The sequence below is a fragment of the Schistocerca piceifrons genome, unplaced genomic scaffold (assembly GCF_021461385.2).
Source record: "Schistocerca piceifrons isolate TAMUIC-IGC-003096 unplaced genomic scaffold, iqSchPice1.1 HiC_scaffold_762, whole genome shotgun sequence".
Lineage (NCBI taxonomy): Eukaryota > Metazoa > Arthropoda > Insecta > Orthoptera > Acrididae > Schistocerca > Schistocerca piceifrons.
This window is the reverse complement of record NW_025729017.1, coordinates 209,770-218,985: the sequence shown is the minus strand read 5'-3', so window position 1 is coordinate 218,985 and position 9,216 is coordinate 209,770.

Genomic DNA, 9,216 nt, shown 5'->3' with positions numbered 1-9,216 from the left:
TACTGTATCCCTTGGACCTTCTTATTGACGATGAAACACAGAAATTGCATCGGAACTAAATTCAAAAGACACAATGCCGACTTAAGTACAAGAGAACTGACACTCTAACTTTCTATGATTTGAACCTCTCCTGTGAGTCCAGTTTTAGATTCCGATGCTTCACTTCAGGTTTACTGTATCCTTGGACCTTCATATTGACGATGAAACACAGAGTTTGCATCCGACATTTATACAAAAGGCAAAATGCCGACTTAAGTACAAGAGGGCTGACACACTAACTTTCTATGATTTGAACCTCTCCTGTGAGTCCATTTTTAGATTCCAATGCTTCACTTCAGGTTTACTGTATCCCTTGGACCTTCTTATTGACGATGAAACACATCAATTGCATCCGAATTTAATACAAAAGGCACAATGCCGACTAAAGTACAAGAAGTCTGAGACTCTCACTTTCTCTGATGTGTACTTCTCCTGTGAGTCCAGTTTTAGATTCCAATGCTTCACTTCAGCTTTACTGTATCCCTTGGACCTTCTTATTGGCGATAAAACACAGAAATTGCATCCGAATTATTATAAATGGCACAATGCCGACTTAAGTACAAGAGGACTGACACTCTCACTTTCTATGATTTGATCCTCTCCTGTGAGTCCAGTTTTAGATTCCGATACTTCACTTCAGGTTTACTGTATACCTTGCACCATCTTATTAGCGATGAAACACAGAAATAGCATCCAAATTTAATAAAAAAGGCACAATGCCGACTTAAGTACAAGAGGACTGACACTCTCACTTTCTATGATTTGATCCTCTCTTGTGAGTCCAGTTTTTGATTCCGCTGCTTTACTTCAGGTTTACTGTATGCCTTGCACCTTCTTATTGACGGTGAAACACAGAAATTGCATCCGAATTTAATACAAATGGCACAATGCCGACTTGAGTACAAGAGGACTGACACTCTCACTTTCCATGAATTGGACCTGTCCTTTGAGTCCAGTTTTAGATTTTGATGCTTCACTTCAGGTTTACTGTATACCTTGCACCTTCCGATTGACGATGAAGCACAGAAATTGCATCGGAATTAAATTTAAAAGGCACAATGCCGACTTAAGTACAAGAGGACTGACATTCTAACTTTCTATGATTTGAACCTCTGCTGTGAGTCCTGTTTTAGGTTCCGATGCTTCACTTCAGGTTTACTGTATCCCTTGGACCTTCTTATTGACGATGAAACACAGAAATGGCATCCGAATTTAATACAAAAGGCACAATGCCGACTTAAGTAAAAGTGACTGACACTCTAACATTCTATGATTTGAACCTCTCCTGTGAGTCCAGTTTTAGTTTCCGATGCTTCACTTAAGGTTTACTGTATCCCTTGGACCTTCTTATTGACGATGAAACAGAGAAATTGCATCCGAACGTAATACAAAAGGCACAATACCGACTTAAGTACAAGAGGAGTGACACACTAACTATCTAAGATTCGAATCACTCCTGTGAGTCCAGTTTTAGATTCCGCTGCTTTACTTCAGGTTTACTGTATGCCTTGCACCTTCTTATTGACGGTGAAACACAGAAATTGCATCCGAATTTAATACAAATGGCACAATGCCGACTTGAGTACAAGAGGACTGACACTCTCACTTTCCATGAATTGGACCTGTCCTTTGAGTCCAGTTTTAGATTTTGATGCTTCACTTCAGGTTTACTGTATACCTTGCACCTTCCGATTGACGATGAAGCACAGAAATTGCATCGGAATTAAATTCAAAAGGCACAATGCCGACTTAAGTACAAGAGGACTGACACTCTAATTTTCTATGATTTGAACCTCTCCTGTGAGTCCTGTTTTAGGTTCCGATGCTTCACTTCAGGTTTACTGTATCCCTTGGACCTTCTTATTGACGATGAAACACAGAAATGGCATCCGAATTTAATACAAAAGGCACAATGCCGACTTAAGTAAAAGATGACTGACACTCTAACATTCTATGATTTGAACCTCTCCTGTGAGTCCAGTTTTAGTTTCCGATGCTTCACTTAAGGTTTACTGTATCCCTTGGACCTTCTTATTGACGATGAAACACAGAAATTGCATCCGAACTTAATACAAAAGGCACAATACCGACTTAAGTACAAGAGGACTGACACTCTAACTATCTATGATTCGAATCACTCCTGTGAGTCCAGTTTTAGATTCCGATGCTTCACTTCAGCTTTACTGTATCCCTTGGACCATCTTATTGACGGTGAAACACAGAAATTGCATCCGAATTTAATACAAATGGCAGAATGCCGACCTAAGTACAAGAGGACTGACACTCTCACTTTCCATGATTTAAACCTGTCCTTTGAGTCCAGTTTTAGATTTTGATGCTTCACTTCAGGTTTTCTGTATACCTTGCACCTTCCGATTGACGATGAAACATAGAAATTGCATCGGAATTAAATTCAAAAGGCACAATGCCGACTTAAGTACAAGTGGACTGACACTCTCACTTTCTATGATTTGATCCTCTCCTGTGAGTCCAGTTTTAGATTCCGATGCTTCACTTCAGGTTTACTGTATCTCTTGGACCTTCTTATTGTCGTCGAAACACAAAAATTGCATCGGAATTAAATTCAAAAGGCACAATGCCGACTTAAGTAAAAGAGGGCTGACACTCTCACTTTCTATGATTTGTACCTCTCCTGTTAGTCCAGTTTTAAATTCCGACGTTTCACTTCAGGTTTACTGTATCCCTTGGACCTTCTTATTGACGATGAAACACAGAATTGCATCGGAATTAAATTCAAAGGACACAATGCCGACTTAAGTACAAGAGAACTGACGCTCTAACTTTCTATGATTTGAACTTCTCCTGTGAGTCCAGTTTTAGATTCCGATGGTTCACTTCAGGTTTACTGTATCCTTTGGTCCTTCATATTGACGATGAAACACAGAGTTTGCATCCGAATTTTATACAAAAGGCAAAGTGTCGACTAAAGTACAAGAGGGCTGACACACTAACTTTCTATGATTTGAACCTCTCCTGTGAGTCCATTTTTAGATTCCGATGCTTCACTTAAGGTTCACTGTATCCCTTGGACCTTCTTATTGACGATGAAACACAGAAATGGCATCCGAATTTAATACAAAAGGCACAATGCCGACTTAAGTAAAAGATGACTGACACTCTAACATTCTATGATTTGAACCTCTCCTGTGAGTCCAGTTTTAGTTTCCGATGCTTCACTTAAGGTTTACTGTATCCCTTGGACCTTCTTATTGACGATGAAACACAGAGATTGCATCCGAACTTAATACAAAAGGCACAATACCGACTTAAGTACAAGAGGAGTGACACTCTAACTATCTATGATTCGTATCACTCCTGTGAGTCCAGTTTTAGATTCCGCTGCTTTACTTCAGGTTTACTGTATGCCTTGCACCTTCTTATCGACGGTGAAACACAGAAATTGCATCCGAATTTAATACAAATGGCACAATGCCGACTTGAGTACAAGAGGACTGACACTCTCACTTTCCATGAATTGGAACTGTCCTTTGAGTCCAGTTTTAGATTTTGTTGCTTCACTTCAGGTTTACTGTATACCTTGCACCTTCCGATTGACGATGAAGCACAGAAATTGCATCGGAATTAAATTGAAAAGGCACAATGCCGACTTAAGTATAAGAGGGCTGACATTCTAAATTTCTATGATTTGAACCTCTCCTGTGAGTCCTGTTTTAGGTTCCGATGCTTCACTTCAGGTTTACTGTATGCCTTGGACCTTTTTTATTGACGATGAAACACAGAAATGGTATCCGAATTTAATACGAAAGGCACAATGCCGACTTAATTAAAAGATGACTGACACTCTAACATTCTATGATTTGAACCTCTCCTGTGTGTCCAGTTTTAGATTCCGATGCTTCACTTAAGGCTTACTGTATCCCTTGGGCCTTCTTATTGACGATGAAACACAGAAATTGCATCGGAATTAAATTCAAAAGGCACAATGCCGACTTAAGTACAAGAGAACTGACACTCTAACTTTCTATGATTTGAACCTCTCCTGTGAGTTTAGTTTCAGATTCCGATGCTTCACTTCAGGTTTACTGTATCCTTGGACCTTCATATTGACGATGAAACACAGAGTTTGCATCCGACATTTATACAAAAGGCAAAATGCCGACTTAAGTACAAGAGGGCTGACACACTAACTTTCTATGATTTGAACCTCTCCTGTGAGTCCATTTTTAGATTCCAATGCTTCACTTCAGGTTTACTGTATCCCTTGGACCTTCTTATTGACGATGAAACACATCAATTGCATCCGAATTTAATATAAAGGCCACAATACCGACTTAAGTACAAGAGGAGTGACCTTCTAACTCTCTATGATTGGAACCTCTCCTGTGAGTCCAGTTTTCGATTCTGATGCTTCACTTCCGGTTTACTGTATCCCTTGGACCTTCTTATTGACGATGAAACACAGAAATTGCATCCGAATTTAATACAAAAGGCACAATGCCGACTAAAGTACAAGAAGTCTGAGACTCTCACTTTCTCTGATGTGAACCTCTCCTGTGAGTCCAGTTTTAGATTCCAATGCTTCACTTCAGCTTTACTGTATCCCTTGGACCTTCTTATTGACGATAAAACACAGAAATTGCATCCGAATTATTATAAATGGCACAATGCCGACTTAAGTACAAGAGGACTGACACTCTCACTTTCTATGATTTGATCCTCTCCTGTGAGTCCAGTTTTAGATTCCGATGCTTCACTTCAGGGTTACTGTATACCTTGCACCTTCTTATTAGCGATGAAACACACAAATAGCATCCAAATTTAATAAAAAAGGCACAATGCCGACTTAAGTACAAGAGGACTGACACTCTCACTTTCTATGATTTGATCCTCTCTTGTGAGTCCAGTTTTTGATTCCGCTGCTTTACTTCAGGTTTACTGTATGCCTTGCACCTTCTTATTGACGGTGAAACACAGAAATTGCATCCGAATTTAATACAAATGGCACAATGCCGACTTGAGTACAAGAGGACTGACACTCTCACTTTCCATGAATTGGACCTGTCCTTTGAGTCCAGTTTTAGATTATGATGCTTCACTTCAGGTTTACTGTATACCTGGCACCTTCCGATTGACGATGAAGCACAGAAATTGCATCGGAATTAAATTCAAAAGGCACAATGCCGACTTAAGTACAAGAGAACTGACACTCTAACTTTCTATGATTTGAACCTCTCCTGTGAGTTTAGTTTCAGATTCCGATGCTTCACTTCAGGTTTACTGTATCCTTGGACCTTCATATTGACGATGAAACACAGAGTTTGCATCCGACATTTATACAAAAGGCAAAATGCCGACTTAAGTACAAGAGGGCTGACACACTAACTTTCTATGATTTGAACCTCTCCTGTGAGTCCATTTTTAGATTCCAATGCTTCACTTCAGGTTTACTGTATCCCTTGGACCTTCTTATTGACGATGAAACACATCAATTGCATCCGAATTTAATATAAAGGCCACAATACCGACTTAAGTACAAGAGGAGTGACCTTCTAACTCTCTATGATTGGAACCTCTCCTGTGAGTCCAGTTTTCGATTCTGATGCTTCACTTCCGGTTTACTGTATCCCTTGGACCTTCTTATTGACGATGAAACACAGAAATTGCATCCGAATTTAATACAAAAGGCACAATGCCGACTAAAGTACAAGAAGTCTGAGACTCTCACTTTCTCTGATGTGAACCTCTCCTGTGAGTCCAGTTTTAGATTCCAATGCTTCACTTCAGCTTTACTGTATCCCTTGGACCTTCTTATTGACGATAAAACACAGAAATTGCATCCGAATTATTATAAATGGCACAATGCCGACTTAAGTACAAGAGGACTGACACTCTCACTTTCTATGATTTGATCCTCTCCTGTGAGTCCAGTTTTAGATTCCGATACTTCACTTCAGGGTTACTGTATACCTTGCACCTTCTTATTAGCGATGAAACACACAAATAGCATCCAAATTTAATAAAAAAGGCACAATGCCGACTTAAGTACAAGAGGACTGACACTCTCACTTTCTATGATTTGATCCTCTCTTGTGAGTCCAGTTTTTGATTCCGCTGCTTTACTTCAGGTTTACTGTATGCCTTGCACCTTCTTATTGACGGTGAAACACAGAAATTGCATCCGAATTTAATACAAATGGCACAATGCCGACTTGAGTACAAGAGGACTGACACTCTCACTTTCCATGAATTGGACCTGTCCTTTGAGTCCAGTTTTAGATTATGATGCTTCACTTCAGGTTTACTGTACACCTGGCACCTTCCGATTGACGATGAAGCACAGAAATTGCATCGGAATTAAATTCAAAAGGCACAATGCCGACTTAAGTACAAGAGGACTGACACTCTAATTTTCTATGATTTGAACCTCTCTTGTGAGTCCTGTTTTAGGTTGCGATGCTTCACTTCAGGTTTACTGTATCCCTTGGACCTTCTTATTGACGATGAAACACAGTAATGGCATCCGAATTTAATACAAAAGGCACAATGCCGACTTAAGTAAAAGATGACTGACACTCTAACATTCTACTGATTTGAACCTCTCCTGTGAGTCCAGTTTTAGTTTCCGATGCTTCACTTAAGGTTTACTGTATCCCTTGGACCTTCTTATTGACGATGAAACACAGAAATTGCATCCGAACTTAATACAAAAGGCACAATACCGACTTAAGTACAAGAGGAGTGACACTCTAACTATCTATGATTCGAATCACTCCTGTGAGTCCAGTTTTAGATTCCGATGCTTCACTTCAGCTTTACTGTATCCCTTGGACCTTCTTATTGACGGTGAAACACAGAAATTGCATCCGAATTTAATACAAATGGCAGAATGCCGACCTAAGTACAAGAGGACTGACACTCTCACTTTCCATGATTTAAACCTGTCCTTTGAGTCCAGTTTTAGATTTTGATGCTTCACTTCAGGTTTTCTGTATACCTTGCACCTTCCGATTGACGATGAAACATAGGAATTGCATCGGAATTAAATTCAAAAGGCACAATGCCGACTTAAGTACAAGTGGACTGACACTCTCACTTTCTATGATTTGAACCTCTCCTGTGAGTTTAGTTTTAGATTCCCATGCTTCACTTCAGGTTTACTGTATCTCTTGGACCTTCTTATTGTCGTCGAATTACAAAAATTGCATCGGAATTAAATTCTAAAGGCACAATGCCGACTTAAGTAAAAGAGGACTGACACTCTAACTTTCTATGATTTGAACCTCTCCTGTGAGTCCATTTTTAGATTCCGATGCTTCACTTCAGGTTTACTGTATCCCTTGGACCTTCTTATTGACGATGAAACACAGAAATGGCATCCGAATTTAATACAAAAGGCACAATGCCGACTTAAGTAAAAGATGACTGACACTCTAACATTCTATGATTTGAACCTCTCCTGTGAGTCCAGTTTTAGTTTCCGATGCTTCACTTAAGGTTTACTGTATCCCTTGGACCTTCTTATTGACGATGAAACACAGAAATAGCATCCGAAATTAATACAAAAGGCACAATACCGACTTAAGTACAAGAGGAGTGACACTCTAACTATCTATGATTCGAATCACTCCTGTGAGTCCAGTTTTAGATTCCGATGCTTCACTTCAGGTTTACTGTATCCCTTGGACCTTCTTATTGACGGTGAAACACAGAAATTGCATCCGAATTTAATACAAATGGCACAATGCCGACCTAAGTACAAGAGGACTGACACTCTCACATTCCATGATTTGAACCTGTCCTTTGAGTTCAGTTTTAGATTTTGATGCTTCACCTCAGGTTTACTGTATACCTTGCACCTTCCGATTGACGATGAAACACAGAAACTGCATCGGCATTAAATTCAAAAGGCACAATACCGACTTAAGAACAAGAGGACTGACACTCTCACTTTCTATGATTTGAACCTCTCCTGTGAGTTTAGTTTTAGATTCCCATGCTTCACTTCAGGTTTACTGTATCTCTTGGACCTTCTTATTGTCGTCGAATTACAAAAATTGCATCGGAATTAAATTCTAAAAGCACAATGCCGACTTAAGTAAAAGAGGACTGACACTCTAACTTTCTATGATTTGAACCTCTCCTGTGAGTCCATTTTTAGATTCCGATGCTTCACTTCAGGTTTACTGTATCCCTTGGACCTTCGTATTGACGATGAAACACAGAAATGGCATCCGAATTTAATACAAAAGGCACAATGCCGACTTAAGTAAAAGATGACTGACACTCTAACATTCTATGATTTGAACCTCTCCTGTGAGTCCAGTTTTAGTTTCCGATGCTTCACTTAAGGTTTACTGTATCCCTTGGACCTTCTTATTGACGATGAAACACAGAAATTGCATCCGAAATTAATACAAAAGGCACAATACCGACTTAAGTACAAGAGGAGTGACACTCTAACTATCTATGATTCGAATCACTCCTGTGAGTCCAGTTTTAGATTCCGATGCTTCACTTCAGCTTTACTGTATCCCTTGGACCTTCTTATTGACGGTGAAACACAGAAATTGCATCCGAATTTAATACAAATGGCAGAATGCCGACCTAAGTACAAGAGGACTGACACTCTCACTTTCCATGATTTAAACCTGTCCTTTGAGTCCAGTTTTAGATTTTGATGCTTCACTTTAGGTTTTCTGTATACCTTGCACCTTCCGATTGACGATGAAACATAGAAATTGCATCGGAATTAAATTCAAAAGGCACAATGCCGACTTAAGTACAAGTGGACTGACACTCTCACTTTCTATGATTTGAACCTCTCCTGTGAGTCCAGTTTTAGATTCCGATGCTTCACTTCAGGTTTACTGTATCTCTTGGACCTTCTTATTGTCGTCGAAACACAAAAATTGCATCGGAATTAAATTCAAAAGGCACAATGCCGACTTAAGTAAAAGAGGGCTGACACTCTCACTTTCTATGATTTGTACCTCTCCTGTTAGTCCAGTTTTAAATTCCGACGTTTCACTTCAAGTTTTACTGTATCCCTTGGACGTTCTTATTGACGATGAAACACAGAATTGTATCGGAATTAAATTCAAAGGACACAATGCCGACTTAAGTACAAGAGAACTGACGCTCTAACTTTCTATGTTTTGAACCTCTCCTGTGAGTCCAGTTTTAGATTCTGATGCT